This window comes from Castor canadensis, chromosome 5, assembly GCF_047511655.1.
Source record: "Castor canadensis chromosome 5, mCasCan1.hap1v2, whole genome shotgun sequence".
Taxonomy (NCBI): Eukaryota; Metazoa; Chordata; class Mammalia; order Rodentia; family Castoridae; genus Castor; species Castor canadensis.
Window position 1 is genome coordinate 97,573,918 of NC_133390.1, and position 24,622 is coordinate 97,598,539.

The 24,622-nt window shown below is 41.7% G+C and overlaps 1 pseudogene; it reads right to left on the reverse strand.

Moving 5' to 3' along the window:
• Positions 1–22,243: 22,243 nt before the first annotated feature.
• Positions 22,244–23,933, reverse strand: LOC109682260 (cyclin-L2 pseudogene; annotated as a pseudogene).
• Positions 23,934–24,622: the final 689 nt, after the last annotated feature.

A 24,622-nucleotide genomic window follows, 5' to 3' on the forward strand; every position in this document is an offset into this window, starting at 1 on the left:
AATATGAGTTCAAATCCTCAAGATCCCAGTAAAACTGTAGTCAGCATGATATTACTGCTCAGTCTCATGTTTTGTTTTGTTTTTTTTTTTTATGTTTTTCTTTTTATTTTTATTTTTATTTTTATTTTTTTTTCATTTTTCTTTTATTATTCATATGTGCATACAAGGCTTGGTTCATTTCTCCCCCCTGCCCCCACCCCCTCCCTTACCACCCACTCCGCCCCCTCCCGCTCCCCCCCCAAATACCCAGCAGAAACTATTTTGCCCTTATCTCTAATTTTGTTGTAGAGAGAGTATAAGCAATAATAGGAAGGAACAAGGGGTTTTGCTGGTTGAGATAAGGATAGCTATACAGGGCATTGACTCACATTGATTTCCTGTGCATGTGTACCTTCTAGGTTAATTCTTTTTGATCTAACCTTTTCTCTAGTTCCTGGTCCCCTTTTCCTATTGGCCTCAGTTGCTTTAAGGTATCTGCTTTAGTTTCTCTGCATTAAGGACAACAAATGCTAGCTAGTTTTTTAGGTGTCTTACCTATCCTCACCCCTTCCTTGTGTGCTCTCGCTTTTATCATGTGCTCATAGTCCAATCCCCTTGTTGTGTTTGCCCTTGATCTAATGTCCACATATGAGGGAGAACATACGATTTTTGGTCTTTTGAGCCAGGCTAACCTCACTCAGAATGATGTTCTCCAATTCCATCCATTTACCAGCGAATGATAACATTTTGTTCTTCTTCATGGATGCATAAAATTCCATTGTGTATAGATACCACATTTTCTTAATCCATTCGTCAGTGCTGGGGCATCTTGGCTGTTTCCATAACTTGGCTATTGTGAATAGTGCTGCAATAAACATGGATGTGCAGGTGCCACTGGAGTAACAGTCTTTTGGGTATATCCCCAAGAGTGGTATTGCTGGATCAAATGGTAGATCGATGTCCAGCTTTTTAAGTAGCCTCCAAATTTTTTTCCAGAGTGGTTGTACTAGTCTACATTCCCACCAACAGTGTAAGAGGGTTCCTTTTTCCCCGCATCCTCGCCAACACCTGTTGTTGGTGGTGTTGCTGATGATGGCTATTCTAACAGGGGTGAGGTGGAATCTTAGTGTGGTTTTAATTTGCATTTCCTTTATTGCTTGGTGGGGCTTTTTGTGTGTGTGTGTGTGTGTGTGTGTGTGAGTGTGTAGTTTTGTTCTACTTTATGCATCCCCTTTGATGAGACAACTACAGAACAACATCTGAGGCACCAACTCCAGGACTGGAGATTGAGACGGACATCCAAATTATTAAGACTGAAATTGCATTGCATATAAACTTGGAAGTTTTTTGGTTTTTTGTTTTTTTTTTTTTTAATTTTCTATTTTCCATTTTATTTTAATTCATTTTTATAAATAGATATTACTTTCATATACTTATTTTTTATTTTTTTTATCTTTGATTTTCAATCCTCTCTCTGTCACTCTATTGTCTGTTCAGCTTACTGTCGATTAGTACACTAACACTCCCTGTTTATACCTTTGAAACTCTCTTGTCTGATACCTTGTTCTGCTTTCTCCCGCTTGTCTGTATATTTGTTTTCCCCTTTTCTTTAACTTCTTGCTTTCCATCTCAGCTCACTCTTCCATTCTCAATATTACCATTGTTATTATTACAAGCTAGAAAATACTTAATTACACAGAGTACAGGGACAGTAACAACACCAAGGACAATGACAGGAAGACAGAAAAAACAAGGAAACCAGTTTCCCCACAGCAAAAAATTAGTACAGGAACCAGAGAGGAATGAAGAGAACAGAAACTCAGAGCCAGACTCCAACAAAATGAAGATAAACTATGCCAAAGGACCGAATGAAGCCTACAAGAATAATTTAAAAGAAGACATACTACAAGTACTCAATGAGAATTTTATAGAGATGATACTGGATAGGGTCAACCAAAATGTACAGGAGACACTCAAGAAATTCCAAGACAATAAAAATAGAGAATTTGAAAAAGCAAAAGAAGAAATAAAGGAAACCATAGAAGCACTGTATAAACACCAAAGTGAAAGAGAGAACACAATGAATAAATGGATAAATGAACTCAGGACAAAAATAGACAACAACAAAGAAGAAAACAGCCAGGATATGGAAAACCTCAGAAAAAAGAACGAAACAGAACTGCAAAACAAAACGGAAGGCCAATCCAGCAGAATAGAACAAACAGAAGACAGAATCTCAGAACTTGAAGATGAAATGGTAATTAAAGGAAAAACCGAAGAACTATTAATTAAACAACTCAAGACCTGTGAAAAGAAAATGCAAGAACTCACTGACTCCATCAAAAGACCAAACTTGAGAATCATGGGCATCGAAGAAGGAGAAGAGGTGCAAGCGAAAAGAATGCGTAATATATTCAACAAAATAATAACGGAAAATTTCCCAAATCTAGAGAAAGATATTCCCATACAGATGCAAGAGGCCTCCAGGACACCAAACAGACCAGATCAAAATAGAACTACTCTACGACATATCATCATTAAAACAACAAGTTCAGAAACTAAGGAAAGAATATTGAAGGCTGCAAGAGAGAAAAAACAAGTAACATACAAAGGTAAACCCATCAAAATCACAGCAGACTTCTCAACAGAAACATTAAAAGCAAGAAGAGCGTGGGGTGAGATCTTCCGGGCACTGAATGAAAATAACTTCAACCCCAGGATACTCTACCCAGCAAAGCTATCATTCAAAATAGATGGAGCAATAAAAGTCTTCCATGATAAGCAGAAACTAAAACAATATGTGACCACAAAGCCACCATTACAAAAGATTCTGCAAGGGATCCTGCACACAGAAAGTGACACCCAACTTAACCATGAAAAGGCAGGCAGCACCAAACCACAGGATAAGAAAAAGCAAGACAGTAGAGAGTAACATCAAGTTAGGTACACACAATCAAACCTTCAAATAACTAAGATAACTAAATGGCAGGAATCACCACATACCTATCAGTACTAACACTTAATGTTAATGGACTTAATTCACCCATCAAAAGACACCGTTTGACAAAATGGATTAAAAAAGAAGATCCAACAATTTGTTGCTTACAGGAGACTCATCTCACCGACAGAAATAAGCATATGCTTAGGATGAAAGGCTGGAAGAAGATTTACCAAGCCAATGGCATCCGAAAACAAGCAGGAGTAGCAATACTTATCTCTGACAAAGTAGACTTCAAACCTACATTGATCAAATGAGATAAAGAAGGACATTCCATACTAATAAAAGGGGAAATAGACCAAAAGGAAATAATAATCATGTTTTGTTTTTTTAAATCAAACTAAATTCCAAACCGCGGGTGGAGGTGTGGCTCAAGTGGGAGGCCCTTAACTCAGATCTCAGTACCACAGACAACAAAAATCCCAAGCGTCATCTTGCCAATGTGCTAGAAGGCCAGTATGGTTCACTATTAAGGAGATCCCTCCCTCTCCCAAGCCTCTTTAAGAAACTTGGGAAGCTTAGACAATCCAGAAAACCTAGGCCTCTAGACTTGAGGGTGTTGTAGCCTCTATTGCCATGTGCAGTGGTCAGCCCTAATTGTCTCCCAAGGAAAGAAAAGATGGTGGTGCCATACAGCAGTGCAAAGCAAGGGAGAGAGATGAAAGAAGGAGAACAGACATTTTGAAGTACAAAACTTCGTGGGTGGGAGTAGAAGAAGACCTTTCTCTAGTGAGTTGAAAGTGGCCAAAAAACTGGACCATGAGAGGTATCCTTTTTTTTTTCAATTCTTTCTTAATAACTCATCTTGTTCGAAAAGAAATAAGAATTTAGATAAGAAAACAAGTATAAAGTTGGAAGAGTGGTTGGAGGCTTAGATGAGTCTAATTTCTCACCTCTAAATCTCTCAGAGCTTCTTTCCAAACTGGACAGGAGCCCTAGCCGGGAAGAGCCAGCAGGCCTGATGAAGACACCTCAGCCATACAGAGTAGCCCAGAGCACTTCTGCAGGCTGCGGTCCTGCCTGCTCTCTGTCCCAGCCTGGTCTGACATCTTTCTGTCCAGTCCATTCTCCTCAGTGCTTAGGACTGGTTGTTGTTTAGTACTTCTGCAGTCCACCAGTTCATGTCAATCTCACACCCAAGCCAGGCTTCTGGGACTTCAGCTTGGAATCTGAGATCTTGATCTCCGTGGGTAAGTGGGATAGAAAATTTGGAAGAGCTTGCCTCACAAGCAACTGGTAAAAGAAATGAATAGCATTCCAACTCAGATCTGATTCATATTTTTGACCAAATTCTTGTGAATTCCCAAATTCTGGGAATTCCTTGGGGTGTAATATGGCTCTTGACACCCTCCCCTCTTGTTTTAATCAAGAAGGTTCCACCAATTCTTGGAATGCTCCAGATTTCTTCAATAAGGAAGAATGAGAATTAATGCAACTCAAAACCAGCTAGCTTTATAAAGACAGAACTTCAAATGAGAAACAAATATTCTCACCCTAGTCCTTTGTCATTTGGGGAGGAGGGTGAAAAAAAGCGTTTTTGTTTTTGATTTTTAAGAGTGTGATGTATGAGATAGAATTCATTATATAAATAAAAACTAGGATCCACATCTTTTCTAGTCCCCATCCCACATAAATTATGGAGAAACTGTTTTTTGGGTCCCAAATGGTCCAATCAATTTTAGAAATTTTGGGTTTCAACTATTTATAAAGAATCCATACGATTATATTCTAAGGAACTTCTAGTTCTTAGACTAATTCTCTCAGCCTCCCCTTTTCAACTAGTCCTATAAAATAGTAATCTATATCAGCCCCTTGTTGTCACAGTAATGCTGCTTGACAACTCTGAAGTCCAGTGGCTTTCAGCAAAGATTATTTATTCTTGCTTGTGTACCTGTGGACTGCCTAGGAGTAACTGATAGAGGCTAAGTGTGTCCTTGTGTTTTCAGGTGTCTCTCATTCTCTAACTTGTGTTGCTGGACTGGGTGGAGCATTTTCTTCTTCTGACCATAGCAGAAGCGCAAGCAAGGAATGGAAAACACAATGTCTCTTGAGGACTGAGCCTGGAACTGGCACATTGTCTCTTTATACACATGCCTTTGGCCACAGTGTGCCATGTATTGAAAGCCAAAATGGATGCCTCTCCTCTAGAGGGGAAAGTGCAAGTCACATAGCAACTGCTATAGTGACAAGATATAATAGACAAATCAGTATATCAAAGGGTCTGACAGCATTGCTCTTCCTTACACTAACAGGAAATGTCACTGAGTCAGTTCTATATGGTTTGCCTTAAGGTTCCTGTGACACTGCCAATCTACCACAACTTAGCTGGTGACATACAAGGACATTCGGTGACTCTTCCTCCTCAGATTCCAACTTTCCTCCACTGAAAAATTTCTGAGACTCAATGTCACTTTGGTCTTCTTCATTTATTGCTTGGGTGAATATCCAGGCATGAGCAGCTCATCTGCCTGGCTCCAAATAAAATAAGAGCCTTCAATCTTTCCTGGGGAAAAAATTCCTTGATTTAAATACTTTTGAATATATCATTTTGTCATTTTAAAGCTAGTGGTTTTGTTAAGTCTTCAATGTTTTGTTTTGTTTTCCTACAACAGAATATGTATCTCATTCCTTTGTTTTCCTGGGATCTTAATAAGGTTCCAGCCATGTCTTCCTTACTGCAAATGAAGCTTCAGAGGCTGACAAGAAGGAGGATGGCAGGAAAGACTGTTTAAAACTGGTAATTGCTGCATTTGACATACTGTCTATTACTGAGAATTTGTATTCTTCATCTTTCTCCTTACAGGGTATTAAATTTTGATTAAACCCAAGGACCTCTGACTGTCTTCCATAAATAGGAGGAATTCTGTAGAGTCCTAGGCAATATTTTATATGCAAAATGAGTTACTAACTTATCACGCTAATTATTCTGTGTTTATCCCCCCAAGTCCTAACTTCTCCCTCCAGATTTGCACTAAATCTTTCTACCAGCCCATGGCATTCTGGGTAATAAGCAGTAATGTTTTTTTATGAGGTTCCACTTCCACAAATATTATATCACCTCTAAAGGAAATTTATACATCTATTTGATAGAATCATGGGCCAGACACATCCAGTGAAAAAAATGTAAAAGGTTCTTAGGAATAAAACAAGGTCAAGGTCATTGTTTCTGGGTCACATGGGCATCATCCCATCCTACAAAAACAACATCAGAACTCACTGTGCATCAGGCTCCATGCTAAGTGCATCTGTGCCAAGTACCATGCATACACTGTCCTGGAAAAATCTCATTAAGAGTCCTGTGAAGAAGGCACCATGGCCTCCTAGCTACCGATGAGAACTCTGAGCTGCCCAAGTCTTATGGACATTGGATTTGGACTCAGATGCTTCTGATCCCATGGGTTTTTACTTTTGAAGGATCCACTTGACCCCTTTCTTCGTGTGAGAAGGGATTACAATGAGACTCCAATTCCCAGCCCCAGAAGTGTTACCAAGTCTGCATCAGCTACATATGCATGGTCCAATAAGAAGAAATCCCGTCACAACAGTCTGTGAATGCTGCTATTCCATCAGAGCATATCCTAAATAATTTCTATGCACTTCATTTCTGCAAGTCCCCAGGTTTACATACCCAACACAAGTCCCGTTGCTTGTCCTAATTTTCTCCCTCACACACATAATTTATGTAAGCCTGTTTTCCCACATATGTTGCTCCTGCCTTGTTTATGAGAGCTTTTGAGAGCTTTTGCCTAGAAAGACAATTACCACTCACCTGTTCATAGCAACATTATTTAGAGTAGCAAAGCACTGAAACAACCCAGTGTCCATCAACTGGCAAATGGACAAATATTGTAGTCTATCGATACAATAGAATACTAGTCAGCAAGAAAAAAGAATGAAATGTTGATAAATGCTACACACAGATTAATCTCAAAAATATCATGCTAAGTGAAAGTATCAAGGCCCCAAAAAAGCACATCTGTGATTCCATTTATACAAAATGCCCAGAAAATGCAAATATGAAAGGCTTTATGCAGACAGAAAACAGACTGATATCTGGGTGGGAAAGGGGACAGCTGTGAAGGGCAGAAGAGATCTTGTTGGTGTGATGAAAATGTTCTGACACTGGACTGTGTGATAGTTGCACAACTCAATAATTTTCATAAAGAATACCATTGTACACTTAAACTTTTACAGTATGTAAATGATAGCTGAATAAAGTTGTTTTAAGAATAATCAACAGAAGATGGTGGTTGAGTGACATCCCTGGCACCTCTCCTTGGACACACCAGATTGGACAGCTATTCTCACACCAAACTCACTTCAGAAGAGCTAAGGAAGCCAGGGCTGGCAGCACAGTAGATTTGATTTCACCTGTGTCTCACAAGCACTCCGGCAGGCACAGAAGGAGCCCTGAGTCTGGAGGCTGTTGAGGGAACCTGGTGAGTGAAGCCCTGCAGCTGACATCCCAAGCCAGCATGGTCAGCTTTGTGGCAGGGAATTTCCAACTGACGATACCACACCAACTGTTGTAGTCACTGGTGGATCACAGAAAGAGTCAGCAAACCCAGAGTCCAGCAGTGCAGTCTGTGACCTGAGAAGTGAACCGTGTTGTTTAGAGAACAGCCTGTGAGTTGGTGTGGGTCTGGAGACAGGAGGATGCCACAGGTCAAGTGGAGATTCTGGAAGTTAAGGAGCCTCACCTCTCTCTGGGAGAGAGCATGGGAACTTGCAATCAGAATGTTTAAGTCTACTTTTCCGTCATGAGGCCCTGGCTCAGGTACCTGAGAGGCTATTCTCCCACAGAGCTAAATCTCCAACCAGACAACTGGCTCAGATTAAAGGGAAAAACCTCTTCTGGAGAGGATGAACAAAATACTGTTTTTCCTTTCAGTGTTTTGAGCACTGTGAGTGACTGTTTGGGTACAGTCCAGTGACAAAAGAAAACATACAACAACCCAGGCATTACCCATTGCCTAAACATTGTGAATACTTCAACTGAAATGACACAGGATATTAAAACCTGCAACCAAAAAAATTGGCCTCAGATGTATAGATCCCAACATAGAAACACAAGTATTATGAAAAAGTAAGAAACATATCTCCTCCGAAAGCTAACAATTTAACAATAAAGAACCTAAATGATAGTGAAGTGGATAAAATCTCAAACAATGAACTCAAAAGAATGGTGATGAAAATGATAAACAAAATTAAAAATGATCTATATAAGCACCTGAATTAACTCAAGGAGAATTTAAATAAACAGCTGAATGAAATAAGGAAGACAATCTAGGATATGAAAGAGGAATTCAATAAAAATAAATAAATCCTTAAAAAAATCAAATTGAAATTCTGGAAATAAAAAAGCTCATTAATACAAATTAAAAAAAAACTCAGTTGAAAGCCTTGATAATAGAATGGAACAAGATAAAAACAGGGTATCAGGGCTTGAAGATAAAATAGAAGAATTAGAACACTCAGGAGAAAGACAAAGAAAAAAATACTAAGAAAGAACAAAAAGAACATGCAAGACCTTTGGGGCAACATTAAAAGACCAAATCTATGAATCATGGGAATAAAAGAAGAGATGCAAGCTAAAGGCATGGATAACATATTTAATAAAATAATAGCAGAAAATTCCCCCAATCGTGGAAAAGGGAGGGTTAGCTAGGTACAGGAAGTACACCAAACATATAGCTAATATCATACTAAATGGAAAAATTAAAACCATTTCCTCTTAAGTCAGGAAGAAGACAAGGGAGTCCCTATTCCTATTCATATTCAATACAGCACTTGAATTCCTAACCAGAGCAATAAGTCAAGAGAAAGAAATAAAAGGGATACAAACAAGAAAGCAAGAAGTCAAATTATTCCTGTTTACAGATAATATAATCCTATACCTAAAAGACCCTAAGAAAGCCACCAAAAAGCTTCTAGGTCTGATAAACACCTTTGGAAAAGTATCAAGATAAAAAAATCAATATATAAAAAGCAATAGTTTTTCTATATATTAATAATGAACAGGCTAAGAAAGAAACCAGGTAAACACTCACATTCAAAATACCCTCAAAAAAATATCCTAGGAATAAATCTAACTAAGGAGGTGAAAGACCTCTACAACAAAACCTGTAAGACACTGAAGAAAAAAACTGAAGAAGACCCTAGAAGATGGAAAGCCCTTCCCATGTTCATGAATCAACAGAATTAATGTCATGAAAATGGCTATACTACAGAAAGCAGTCTACAATGAATTTCAATGTCATTCTTCACAGAAATAAAAAAATCAATCCTAAAAATCATATGAAAACATAAAAGACCCCTAATAACAAAAGAAATTCTGAGCAAAAAGATCAATGCTGATCACAATACTACCTGCCTTCAAATTATACTACAGAGCCATGGTTTAAAAAAACAAAACATGGTACTGGAACAAAAACAGATGTGTAGATCACTTGAATAGGGTAGAAGACCCAGAAATAAACCTACACAGCTACAGTCATCTCATTTTTAAGAAAGAAGTTGAAAATACATGTTGTTGAAAAGATAGTGCTGGAAAAATGCATTTTCACATGTAAAAGACTGAAACTAAACCCCTTTCTTTGGCTCTGTACAAAAATAATTCAAAATGGATCAAAGATCTTAATGTAAGATCTGAAACTTTGAAACTATTACAGGAAAAATGGGGAAACAGTTGAAGATAAAAGCAGAGACAACTATTTTTTGAATAGGACTCTAATTGGCAAGGAAATAAGAGAAAGGACCAAAAATTGGGATTGTATCGAATTAAAAACCTTCTGCACATCAAAGGAAACAATTACCACTATGAACAGACAAGCTACGGAATGGGAGAGAAATCTTCCCCAGCTATTCATCAGATAAAGGTTTAATATCTGAAATAGCCAAGAAGATCAAAAAATTAAACAGCAAAAGAACAAATAATCCAATTAATAAATTGGCAGATGAATTGAACAAACAGTTCTCAGAGAAGAAGTACAAATGGCTAATAAATACATGAGGAAATGTTCAACATCATTAGTCATAAAAGAAATGCAAATCACAGTGATCCTGAGATTTCATCTCACACCAGTCATAATGGCCATCATCAAGAAAACAACAAATGCTGGTGAGGACGCAGGAGAAAGGAACCCTTACACACTGTTGGTGTTGGTAAACTGGTGTAACTACTGTGAAAATCAGTATGGAAGTTCATGGAAAACTAAAAGTAGAGCTAGATAGGATCTGATTCTGCTAGACCACCCTTGGTCATATAGCCAAGACAGATACCTGCACACCCATGTTTACTGTGTTTATTACAGCACTACTCCCAACATCCGTGCTATGGAATAAGCCTAGATGCCTCCAAAGCAATGAATACATAAAGCAAATGTGGTATATATATACAGTGGAGCCAAAAGGAAGAATGAAATTATGCTATTTGTAGGAATATGGATGGAATTGGAGATTATCACAATGAATGAGATAATCCAAGCTCAAAAAGCCAAATATCACATTTTCACTCATATGCAGAATCTAAACGTTAAATATTACTGCTAAATCTAGACTTGTCTGCAGAATCTAGATCTAAATACTACTACTACTGCCACTAATAATAATAATAATAGGACATGGCATAAAAAGGGAACTCTGGAGAGGTTACTGGGTGAACATGATCTATCTATCTATCTATAGAGAGATCCATATATATAGATCATGTATCTAAAGATCTATCTATCTATATGTGTGTGTGTGTATATATATATATATATATATATATATATATATATATGAAGACAGCATAATGAAACCCACTAAATACTATTTGAAGAGGAGGAGAGGAGGGATGGAGTTAAGAGAGAATAATATAGGGGGGTGACTCTGATCAAAGTACATTATGCACATCTGCACATCTATGGAACTATCACCATGAAACTCCTTTGTACAATTAATATACTCTAATTTAAAAAACAATCAGTTCATGGATAACACTTCAATTACACAAACATTGGTCAAATTCTTTCATAGTAAGCTGTTGAGGGATTAGTTTCTTCATTAGTATAATGAAGATAGAAATTCCTGCCTCAAAGACAGTTACCTGAATATTGAAAGAGATATTAAAGTGCTTTGAAAACAAAAACAATGAGAGTCCATCCACCCAGCAGAGAATGAAAATTATCTCATTTTGTCCTCTAGGTGGTGCTAGAATCTAAAAATGAGCAGGTCCTAATAAAAGCAGCAGCTTTATAGAAATCCTTTCCCTAAGTGATTACAACCCTAAAGGGATTTTCCGCCCAATTGTCTTTGAGCCCAGAGTTTTCTCCTGAAGTAACCTTAGGATAACAGACATTCAATCTGTTTCAGACTTCTAGCCACACTCATTTTTTTTCAAATTTGTCTAAGTTTTATTAAGAGCATAAATCTTCAGATTAAAGTTCAATGAACCCCAGACAAAATAAACACAAATAAAACTATGAAAAACTAATCATAGTATTATTTAAGAATACATACATATATGATAAAAACAATAAATAGTAAAGGCATGATTTACCAAAATTCAGGATAGGGGTTACATTTGGGGAGAAGGATGAACAAGTTTTAAATATATTAGTAAATGCTTTTACTCAATTGACCTACAGCATAAATAAGTATTTACTATTTTGTAAATTGCTTATATACCAAAAATTTGCATATATGATATAATAGATACCATAATAAACAGAAAATTAGTTAATGAAGTTCTTCCACTCTTCTGTTACTTATAACACAACTATTTCTAATAACATCCCTCCTCCACTGGGTAAAGGCAGAGTCCTGTTTTGACCACATTGTCCATTCTGGTTCCTCCCTACATCCAAACGATGGGTCACCAACCAGACCCTGTATATGCAAACGAACGGTCACTCATTTTTCATCCCAACAAGCAATCTGGCTTGCAGGCTCTACTCCCAGAGTAGGTGGGACAAAAGACAGAGATCAGCTCCAGTTTGCTCCATGGAAGAAACCTAGTGTCCAGCTGGGAATGAAAGATTTTTCAGCACCCTAGACCTCAGTCCTTGGAGTCAGTGATTGAGTAATATCAACTCTGAGTTTGAATAAAAGGCATCTACATGATCACCCCAAGTGTGTGGGACCATTAACAACACAGCCATGCAGCCATGCAGAGCAGGGTCAGGTAGGGAAATGAGATCAGGGACCAGCACAGCCAAGGCTGTGGAGCTTTCCTGGAAGCCAGAATAAGTTTAAGCCTGCAGAGGTCTGGCCTCTCTCCGTGGTAGCACTGAACACCTTCAGAGTCTTTCTCCATGATCTTTCCTATCTGTAATAGAGGTGGGGTGCCTTCATGTGACTCTGAATCCTTAGTGCCCAGCACAGAGCACTACCAGGAATGTATGTTCAGGAAATGGGAAGCACAGTTAATCTCAAGAGTCCTTCAGGCATGACTCAGGCACCTCTTCAGGAAGTCTTTTCTTCCCTGATGCATCTTTTAGTTGTCTCTGTGCTCCTCACCATGGGTCTATGCAGCCTTGGCTCTGCACTGTGGAACTGTGCAGGATGACGCCCCTGAGTACTTTCCAGTATTCCCTCTTTCTGGATAGCCTTCCCTCTTCATCCTCTTGCCAGTTTGCTTCAACACTTGAGGGATTAGTAGATGCTACACTCTTACTGGAGGAGATTCATCTCCTCCAAAAGACCTCTCTGACTTTCCTTTTTCAGGCTTCTCTTCCCCATTGTCACTGCACCTAGGTTCCAGACCTCTCTGCCCCTAGACCACAGGGTCCTTGAACATAGGAATCAGACCTGAGTCATCCCTCTGTGGCCATTACTTGACAGTTCTTGGCACTGGACTAGGCTCAAGTCAACACCTATAGAAGGCACCATCTCTTTGGAAAAAGGCTCATCTCTGGGACAGACATATCCTGGTTGAGATCCTGGCTCTGCTACTTGATGGCTTGGTCAAATTCCTTTCTTACTGTGAGTTTGCTGCTCAGTAAAATGGCCTGCTGTGTTCTAAACTTCATGGATGAGTTACAGGATAGTGACTATCCCTCAAGCCCAGGTGGGATAGGCCCCTTAATAGCTGATACCTGGATCTGAGTGGTCCAGATGCCTGGGATAAGGTGGGGGAAGAGGGGAAGTTACAGTGCAGGTTGTCCTCCTCGCCTTCTAACCCCAAGCCACTTAGAAAACAGAGCCTGAAACAAGAACTAAATATCTATATTTAATTTGAGAGGTATAAACCCAAGGAATTAGGAGAAAGTGCAAGTGAGGCAGGAAAGAATGGGCAAGAATGCAAACTGATAGGTTTCCAATCTGGGCACTTGGAGAAGAAGTCCCCCACAGGCTGGGGAGAAACAATGCCTTGCAGCAATGCATGAAAAGGAAATGAAGGCAGAAAATTTTTTTAGGTTTTTTTTTTTCTTGGGACTAGGGTTTAATCATGCTTGCAAAACAGGTACTCTACTGCTTGAGCCACACCTCCAATTCATTTTCCTATGATTATTTTGGAGATGGAGTCTCACAAACTACTTTTGGACTGACCTCAAACTGCTCCTCCTGATCTTAGTCTCCCAAATAGGTAGGATTACAAACATGAGCCACCAGCGCCTAACAAGAAGGCAGAAATTTGTCTGCTTGACTCCTATCACCCATTCGTATCACTCAAATTTTGCCCCATGAATATTAACTCCACCACACTTCTAGGTTGCTATGGTTACATAGGACACCAGATCCCATGTCCTGAGATGGGATATTCTATCCCAAGACTGTTGGGAAGAGAAAGAAACTCTAGCCATGTAGATGGTAAGTGGCAGGGAAAATCTGATGTGGCACATATGATGTATCTGATACAGTCAAGTACCATTTTCTCATTTTCCAGAAGATGAAATGAAGCTTAGTGACCAAAGTCCTTTCCCAAGGTCACAGTGAGTGGTAAGTTCAAGATTTGAATATTAGTCTGGCTCTGGAAAATGTGGAAGACTAAGATAAAGAAGTTAGATTTTGCTGGGCGCCAGTGGCGCACACCTGTAACCCTAACTACTCAGGAGGCAGAGATCAGGAGGATCGAATTTGAAACCAGCATGGGGGAAGAGTTGGCAAGACCCTATCTCAAAAATACTCATCACAAAAAAGTGGCTCAAGATATAGGCCCTGAGTTCAAGCCCCATACCACTCACACACGCACAAGACAACTTAGATTTATGTTACACTCAGGGTAAGCTGGGGAGTGACATGAGGTGAAGAGGTTTTTAATAAATCTATCTCTGTGTTTCCCATTTGGATAAATGGAAGCAGTAGAGAGGTGAGGGATCCAAGACAATTTTTAAGAGTTTGGGGGAATCCCTGACAAGATCCAGAGCTTCATTTTGGGCTTTAGCACTGCCTCCTAATCTTCCTCTGTCTCCATCTAGACTAAAGTGACAAACTAGCCACAGGCAGACAATATGTAGGTACAGAAATGAAAATGAGAGGAAATGGAAAGGGTCTTAAAAGCCAGAAGGCAGTCTGCCCACTGTTGGCCTAAGGCTCTGGGGATTCATAGGTGAATCCTTTTGGTGTTGCCTGAGATAGTCAGATCTCATTAACTGTCAGACACAGAGATGACATCTGTGTGGTCAATATTTGGTGTATATCCGCATATGTCATCCAAGCTCATCAGAAAGAAAGAAAAACCATCTACAGTCTTCCTAGCTACATCTCTAGGGCTTCACACCTGTGTGTTTGCACTGGTGACTCACAAGGGGAGCGCTTGCTGTAAGCTTTTCCACAGTTGTTCTATTGGCACAGGTCAGGATTTGAAACTGGGAATTTCCGCTTGGGTGTTCCTTCCTGTGCCCCAAGTTTTCTGCTGTTTGTGGAGCAGGTGTGCCCAGATAGAAGGGGCCTTCCTGGGAGTCTGACTGGTTCACAAGAGAGGTGTGGAATTCTAAAGCCAGCAATTATTGACAGCCAGCTAGAGTCACCCCAAGGTTGAAGGGATCTCTGGGGAGCAACATCCAAGCCATGGAGGGAACCATAGCCTGGGCCAGTGGCTGAGGCCTGGTAGGAGGTCCTGTTGGAGTCCTGGTGTGGGACATCACTAAGATTTCACTGAAAGCTGAGAACATCAGCCTTCTGGGTGGCGTTCCTATATTCTCTGAAGGTCATAACCATTCCTGGAATACCAAGCTATTCTAAGGCCATCATTGGAGGATCCTTGCACATCATCATACCAGGCTAAGAGGAAGACACTCCCTCACAGCAAATCTAGGAAGGAAGGAGAGTTGCTGGTGGGGAGGGAGGCAGAAGCTCACACCATGCTCAGAAAATGACATGCTGAACTATGACCTCATTTCACCCACAACCTGCCTGGGTGCCTCAGCAGACACCAAATGAATCCTTGACATTTCTGTGCCCTGAGGAAAGTGTTGGGTGCCTGGTGGGTCATGGTTCCAAGAGGCATATACTCTACCACTTCTAGAAGATGGAGACATGGCCACAGTGGACTCTGACTTCTCCTGATTCATGATGGGCTGTTGTATAACCTGCCGTCAGCTTCACTCTTCAGCCTCCTGCTCCAGGTCAGCTGAAAGCCAGCTGCATATTGGAACTGTGGTGATCCAGATCCACTTTAGACCAGATGGCAAGGCCAGCTGCAGCATCAGCACCGCAGACAGGTATCTCAATATGAGCACCACACACAAACTTGAAATTGTCAATTGCGTATTCCATGCTGTGTGGCTTCCTCTTCGTCCTGTTGTGTGACATTCATCATCCATTTCTTTTGGCTTTCATGGCTTTAATTTCTATCAGAATCGCACATTTCTTTTTAGTTGCATTTTCAATACACTCAGTACTTGAGTACTGAAGTGGAGTTGAGGTGGTCAGCTCGTCAAACTACTTGTAAAATATCTTACAAACAAACCCAAGCATAGAACACATTGGCCACATCAATGAAGAAATGCAACCAAAGTGCCGTCGCCCATGCCAACTGTTTTGGTGCTGGGGATTAGACACAGGGCCTGCTAAGCACAGGCTCTACCACTGAGAGCATTCCCAGCCATGCTGTATAGCTGATTATATAAGAAAGTCCATGCATCCAATGTGGAAATAAGAGCTTCTATATGGTGTTCAGGACTTCAATGTGAGCCCAGTTCTAGTCCTCTACAAAAAGAAAGAAAGAAGGAAGGAAGGAAAGAAGGAAGGAAGGAAGGAAGGAAGGAAGGAAGGAAGGAAGGAAGGAAGGAAGGAAGGAGAGAGAAAGAAAGGAAAGAAAGAAAGAAAGAAAAGTAGAGAGGAAGGAAGTGGGAGCAGGGTGGGGGGGGGTGGTTATAGATTGTCTTTTTGTCCTTCACCCGATGTTTCTCAAAATCAAGACAGTAGAGCAAAAAGTCCAAGCAGCACGAGGCACGTAGGCTCTGCTGTGCAGCAAGGTCATGCAGTGCCGTATCTGCACCCCTGTGTTCCACATGACCGCCTCGCTCCGTTGCAGTGGGTGGTTGGGCTGGTCCTTCCAGGAAGTATGAAAGCCAAAGTTTGTGTCCCATGATGGGTCATGCAAAAGGAGGAATACTGATACAGCATGAGCACACATACTTGCAAGTTGTGCAAACACACAGCTCATTATGAGAACTGTTTACTGGTGAAAGTACTTTTGTACAAGAGGAAGGGTTTAGAAAACAGCTCTTGCCTCCTGGAGTCCTTTCTGCAATAGAAACAAATCAACTTTTTAAAATACAATACTGCAGTAGCTTTAAAAAGTGGTATTTAACCAGCATGGAAGTAGCCTACAAGAAATTAATGCAGAATCAATTCAGGCACATAATTTACATCTTCTGTGTTACCCAGAATGGCACTTTTCTGTAACTGGAAATCTATGGACCTAATTCTGGGACGACTGGAAAGAGTTTTATATCTTCTGGAATGTAGCTGAGCAATCTGTCACCAGGAAGGAAAACCTGTAACCCTCAGGGCTAACAGAAACTGGGGCTAACAGAGTTAGCAGAAGCGTACACTTAAATTGACACCTGAGGAACTAGACAATGTTCACATGTCTAGGGCTTTAAGCTCAACCTTCCACACAAATCAGCCACTGGACTTTGTCCTTCTTAAATACAGTACATAGAAACCCATGAACAGTTCCTGCCTTGAAGGTTGACAGTGAGTGCCCACAAGACACAGCCAAATGTGTTACTGTGCCAAAGCTGGAGCCTGGCTTCTCATTGAATCACCAGGCAAACTCTGATCCACAGTGGGTCTTCCTCCCTCTTTCCCATCACGATGGTGAGCATGGTGCTGATTTTTTGTTACTCAAAACTATTATGAGTTAATTTTGCCCAGAGCACATTTAAAAATCCCAAGTTTTGAATAATTATAATGAAAGAAACTGAAGAGCAACTCAGGAGTGGAAAGGGAATTGGGACCAAGGTGGCCTTAGAAGTTGCCAGAGTTCCAAGAAAGGGAGTTTCAAGGAAAAAGTAGTTTAAGAGTGTCAAATGCCACAGAGACGAGTAGGGTAAGACCTCTGGTGCCCACTGAGCGCAACCTTTAGGGGCCTTGGAAGGCAGTTTCAAAGTCCTGTGTTGAGACCTGAGGATGAACAGACAATGGGTGCTGGCCTCACTGTCTGCTGCTGTGAAGGGAAGGGAGATGAGAGAGGTATCGCCATGTGGAGGGGAGGGATTAGATAGGAAAGAGGCTTTTCATAGAGCAGAGACTTTCCATAGCATCGTATGTCTACCCAGTGCTGAAACCATAGTCTAGGAGTTCTAATCTTATCTGAGGCACTGCCTTCCTAGGAAGAGCTTATTGTAGGATTTTAATAAGTATTTGTGGAAGGAAGCAAGTCTGCACTCTCAGAACTATCTATTTGCAGTTTGTGGTGAAAGCAGAAATTCTTTTTAATCATATTGAAAAATTGCCACTCTTTTATTTTTTAAGGTTTTATGCTTTTTAAGTGTGTGACCTTGGACAAGTCCCTTCACTTCTCTGGGCCTCATGTTTAAAAGTGTTAAAGGGCATGGTTCATTCATAGTGCATAGTTCAGAGTACATAGATTATACCATTTGTTATCATTGTTATAATTATTTGTCATCCTGAGGGTAAAGGGGAGGCATGTAACATCTGTCTTACATGGTCAAATAATTCACAAAGTATTTTTACACAAGGGGAAATTTGAAAACAGCACCTGTCTCCTAAAGTCCTCCTTTTGTTGAAAACAAACTGACTTTTATTATAAAATCCCCTTTTAAGAATATCAAATATAATATCAAGAAATTTCTTTAAAAGTCTGGCAGTGGTGGCTGGTACCTATAACCCTAGCTACTCAGCAGGCAGAGATCAGGAGGATGGCAGTTCAAAGCCATCCTTTGACCCTTTCTCAAAAAAAGGGTCAAGAGACCCTTTCTCAAAAAAAAAAGTCACAAAAAGGACTGGGGGAGTGGCTCAAGGTGTAGGCCCTGAGTTCAAACCCCAGTACTGCAAAAAAAAAAAAAAAAAAAGAAAGAAAATTGTTTTTTCTTTAAAAAAAAATACCTGACAGTGGTGCCCTGCCTTACTGTGTTAGTGAAAGAAAGAAAGCAAAACAGCCAGAGGGCTGTGGGGGCAGGGTGGGAGGCAGTCACTATGTACCAGGAGAAGCCCAAAGGGAGTCACCTGTATGGTTCAGTGACAGCCCTGCTTGACATGTGGTCTAACTCCACAGCAAGATTTTGTTGACTTTCCTGCACTGTTAGGATACAAGGGACCCCCTCCAGGATAAGCTTTGGGTTGGACGCCCTGTTCCAGAGAGTGATGGGGATTCTTACCCATGTCCATGTTGAGGTGATCAGAGAGGTTTCTCAGAAAACACTCTGAAATGAGACAGTGACATTCTTACAGAAATGGGCTTTGTTGATGGTGTAGAGACAGGAAGCCAAGAGGTACCTGCCCTGCCTGAGAATCAGGAGGCCTAGTTTGAAATTTGGTCTTCATTGTTTGGATGTAAGGACTCAGGCAACTTCAGACCCTCAACTCCACATGTGTCCGCAATAAAAGGGCCAGGAACAGATGGGAGGAGTTGAGGAGATAACATGAGTGAAAGACTTTACAGTGTTTGGCCCACAATGGCTATTTTTCTTGTTAGCGTCTTAGTTCTTTCCACCTTCAACTTTTGTCCTTCATTGAAAAGCAACATTTCTAAATGTTGCATTCAATTCCTGATGTTTCATCAGCCTCCAGAAGGAATAAACCTTTCTTTCTTTGTTCTCACAAAGATCCAGAAGTGAAGTGGGGGAGGAGCTACTGATAAAAATTGTTTTTCTTCTTCTTAAAATCAGAGCCTAATTTCATGCTTCTCTTACTGGCTTCTCTCTGACTCAACTTAGTGCCCGAGGCAAATTATACATTTGTTGTCTCAGTTTCTTTATCTGAAAAATGGGCTTTATTTTATCATTTTCCCTCCCTGCCTTTCAGCACCTGACTGTTTGGAAACTGTATTCCATAAACTGCATGCAGATGTTCTCTTCCAATTTCCTCTTTCAGGAGATGTTTTAGTTCCTTCCCAGCAGTAAGGAGTGAAAGTGTTGTCACTGGAGAACAGTACCATAGAACTGTGGTCCTCATCCAGATGATATTTGTCCCCTGGGATACTGGCCACATTTAAAGACATCTTTGGTTATTACAGCTGGGGGCAGGGAAATGCTTTGGCCATCTAGCAGGTAAAAGTAAAGGATATTGGTAAACATTCCAGCTTGCCAAGGTCAGCACCTCCTCCCAACAAAGAATCATCTGTCCTAAACTGCCAGCTCCCTAATAAGCAGATGAGCAGAGTCCTGGCCTTCCTATTAAAATTAACTTTTTGCTTGCTGGAGAGCCAGGGTGTGTCACCCTCCTCTCCTCCAGGCTCCCTCAGCCTTCCCTCTTCTCCAGGCTGAATTGAAGGGGTGTGTGTTTCCCAAGCCCTTTCTGTAGGGTGGGTAGAAGAGAGAACTCAGAGTCACGTTTGTCATCCAGTTCCCATGGCACAGGCTAAACCTGTGATGCTCCCCCCTCTGCGATTCACTGCCAAGTCTGCATTCTGCTTTCCTGTCTGGGGATGGTGTGACACTAGACTTAGCTGCTTAAAGAAAAAATGCTTACAGCTCATTTCTTTACTGGAGACAAAAGCTACACAGTTGCACTCTGAAAATCCTCTGAGGTTCACACATCCTCCCCTCCAGGATCAAAGTCTTCTGGCCCACAAGAATAGCAAGGACAACCACTCTGGTCAGGGCCTTCTGGCCAGAACAAAATTCCAAAGAGGACAAAACTTCCCTTTGTTCCGGTATCTCCTCCCTGTGGGTCCTTGTCCCATTTCCCATCCCCATTTCCATCCTTCCCAGAGCTCTCTCAGCAGGCAGAAAACATCTGAATTTCCCATATTCTTTGGTATCTGACATGCTGACATTTGTAGAGAGCTATGAAGGGGCAGTGTTTAATCCAAAGATATGACCAACTGTGGCACCTCCAGTGTCCCTGAGGGGTTGTTTGATCAACTGGTGCCTGCAAAGCTTTCCCCAGAGGCTGTGGCATCTTCGCTCCCACAGGAAGGGTTGGTGTAGGAAAGAAACCGAAATTCACTGAGCCCCACAGTGTGCTGGGCATAGTGCCAGGTACTTTCTGTGGGTTTCCACTTTTATTCTTCACAATACTCTACACAAGTCAGTGTCATCCTGATTTTGATATAGAATAACTGAGATTTCAAGAAGATAAGTCATTGAGTTGGAAGTGTGGCTCAAGTGGTAGGGGGCTTACCTAGTAAGTGCAAACCCTGAGTTCATAGCCCAGTAAAGTCATCAGCCCAAGGGGAAGAGCCAGGATTTGAACCTATGGCTGTTGATTGTAATGTTACATCATAATGCTGCTGCCTCATAAGATTAGGACCTGCATGTTTTCAGAGAAAAAAAAAAGCTGAGCTCCTAAGTGTCCTGCTATACTTCAGCTTCAAGGTGAACTGTTCATTATGCAGCAAGAATCCTTTTTGCCCTAGGCATCTGGAATAATGTAAATTCAAAGGATAAACAAAGTCTCCTCGAATTCACTTGCATTGACTTTTTTTCTTCCTCTGCCTTGCGTGTCCCATTGCTGCTCCACACAGTCACAGAGGTAAGCCACAGTGGACCTGGAGCAGAGGTTCTCAAAATTTGGCCTTCAGATCGATGATATTTTATCTCCTGGAAATTTTTGGAATCCAATATTTTTTTGAGGGGTTAGGGCATTGGGGGTTGAACTCAGGATCTTGCACTCGCTGAGCAGTTGTACTACCACTGACTTGAGCTGCTCCGCTGGCCCTTTTTACATTGGTTATTTTTGAGATAGAGCCTTGCTTTATTCCAGGCTGGCCTGGACTGCAATCTTATTTGTGTTTCCATGGGTAGTTGAGGATGACAGGCTCACACCACCATAACCAGTCACTGGTTAAAATAGGGTCTAGCAAACTTTTTGCCAGGGCTGGCCTGTAACGTTGATCCTTCCACTCTCTGCCTCCCAAGTAGCTAGGATTACAGGCTTGAGCCACCATGTCAGGAAGAATTCAATTTCTTAAAATATACAAGCTGTATTTTAACCAATCATCCAAGTGACTCTGATGCACTAAAGCTTAAGAATCACAGACCTAGGAATGCCATTGGCAGAAATCTTTAGTCTACCCCTCCATCTAACTAGTTGTTAAATTCTGCAAATTCTTCCTCTGCCTCCTCTAGTTGACCTGCCTTTGTCCTGGTTCAGATCCTGTTAACTCATGCCTCTACTGTACATCACTCTCCATTCCTACCTCCACACTCCCCTCCCTCTCATGCTTCCGTTTCTTCCAATCCGCATCGCCTTCTGCCATCATGCAGCTAGTGGAATAAATTCCCAACTTTTTTTTTTCCCTGAGAAGAGCATTGTGTTTATTCAACCACATAAAATGCATATATAGGAAATTTTCTATTTAGGAGCTGGTGGCCTGCACTCAGCATTGCACAGATAAAAATAACACAGACCTAAATACCTTCATATTTTAAAAATCAGAATTCTCTACACAGGTTTTCAGCTGGCAGAATTCAAGTTCTGAGTTTTTATATATAGCTTTCATTTGTATTGAACACATGTTTATTTACAACGTGGATAGAGAATAAGGGGCTACTAAGCCCATTTTCTCATTGTGAAACACTGAAAAACATGCACCTAAGTACAACCTAATATAGGCAAAGATTCTCAAAATCATCTTTCTTGACTTAAGGTAAATGAGTATCAGTACAGGAGTGAAGACACAGCTTGTTCATAGACCAAGCCACACCAACAGGGATGTGTACCACTACATTTCCATCAAGAAGCCCTTAGCTTCAGCTGAGGTGGCCCTTCAACCTGCACAGGCATGTGCCACGCCCCAGGTCAACCTGAAGGGCACCTGGCTGTCTATCCCCCCAATTCCATTTCCAAATTCACCTCAGGGTCCAGAGTAAAAACCATTTCCACAAAGAATCGTGCTATAAGGCCACTCAAGCCAAGGTTTGCCTGATGGAGAGGGGGCAAGGGCAGCCCCCAAGGACACTATCTCACCTCGATGCTGTGCCCAGGATGGTCTGGCTCAGAGCGATGGCCAGTGCTGTCATATGACCTTGAGCGCTCGAGTAACTGATCTCTATAGTAATAACTTTTCTTCTTGTGTTTTCTAGAATTATCCAACCGCTCAGTGACCAGCTTCGACAGAGGGACGAGCTCCGGCTGCCACACTTGTGTGGCTTCTGGGTGGGGTACTTGCAGTGCTTGGATTTCTGAGAGCCCCTCACCTCAGAGCCTTTGCAGGGAGTGCGACGGGGCACCTGCCTCGGCTCTGTGACTTGGACCCACCCAAGGTAGAGCCACTGTCACTTTTTCGATGAGCCCCAGGCACACACGTCCTCTTAGGAGAGGCAGATCGTGATGGGCACCTTGAGTAGCTCTGCTCCTGGCTCCTGCTATGGCTTCAACTCTCTCACCCTTTTGGCAAGCCATTCACAGGGCTGTCAGGCTTAGCTTTCTTCCTACCCTCCACTTTCCTCTTGGCATTCTTCGCAGAGAGTGGGAAGCCTTGATTCCTTTCCATTCTTTGAGGGATTCTACCAGTTTGGGGACAGGGGAGAACCGTGCAGAGCTGTTCAGCACTGGAGGGCCCCCGGGCAGCAGGCCCCTGGCTCCTGCCTTCACCTCTTCCGTGGCATGGCTTCTCTTTCCCACTTCACTTTCCAGGTGTCAGATTGGCCTTTTTCCATGTATAAAGCTGCGGGATTTTTAAGCAGGTTTCTTGAATTACTTCTTCAGTTGCTCCAAACAAAAGAAACCAATGTGGATGATTGGGTAGAGGAGTCTCCAGCATCCAGGCAGCAAGGAAGATGCAGACATAGGCAAATGCTCTCAGGCCGGAACCACAGGCAGACATCTGTGCAAAGGCTGTCCTTTATGTCCATGCAGTCGGGACCAGTGTTGATTACACTCGCATTCTAACACCGGAAGGTACATAACGATTATCTTGTGAAGGTGCTTCATGTGGACACAGAAGCCCAGCTCCTTAAGGACACGTCTCTCTGCCTTTAAGATCTGGTTCTCTACGTTAACTCTTGATCCAGGAGTAAAGGCACAGGTTTCTTTTTCTCCATCAGACGTCTAAGGCGATGAAACACATTGGTGACATCCAGGATTCCTCTTGGAGCCTCTTCGATTTTGGAGGCGAGGTGTACACAGGGCATGGACGCATGCTCCATGGAATGCTTTACAGAGGACTTGGTGTAAAAGAACCGCTGGAACAACACCTCCCCGGCAGCCATGGCCACCTACAGCAGGCAGAGCAGGATGCCGGCAGCCTGGCTGAGTTCGCAGCCCACCATGCGGAGTCCGGTCTCCGTGTTGGTGTCGAGACGGCTTGATCATCATGGACGGTGTGAAGCGGAGCTTGGCAATTCTCCAAGGTGATGAGCACACCCGAGTACAGCTTGTCCCTGATCAGCATCCCTGCGACCCCCGGCCCGCGCCCGCACCCCCACAGCCCGAGTACCGGCCATCGCCACGGGGGTATCCACCCTAGAGTCCCAACTCTTTAACTTGATGTTCAAGAGCTCTGAAAATATGCATCCACCCAGATTTTATTTTTAATCTTTTTTCTTACTCTTACCTTTATGTATCTGATACTCAAATCATACAAAACTGAATGTGCTCCAGATTCAAGCTTGCTCTCTCTGTGCCTTTGCTTATGCAGCGTCCTGCATTCCCTCCACACGTTACAAGGTCCAGCTCCCATGTCATCAAACCATGCATCTTCCTTTATCTTTCTAAGTACTTCTAAGTATCACTCATAGGATTTGCCTGTATTTCTCTTACAGTTCTTATTAAATTATACATTTTCTTGTGAGCATGTTTTGTATTCATCTTAGTAGACAATAGGAGGACAGACCTGTCTTTTTACATCATTGCATTTCCTACAGAACTCCACACAACAGCAAAATTTGATACACAGTTGTTGAATGAATGAATTCACATAAAAACCAAAGTGTTTTTCTAAAAGTTGATTTTCATACGTGGGAGGTAGAGATCAGCAGGATCACAGTTCAAGGCCAGCCCAAGTGAAGTTTGCAAATTCCCAATGATACTGGAGTGCTATTCTTGAGTTCGTGTCCTAGTGTACTTGGTGTGAAGACATCA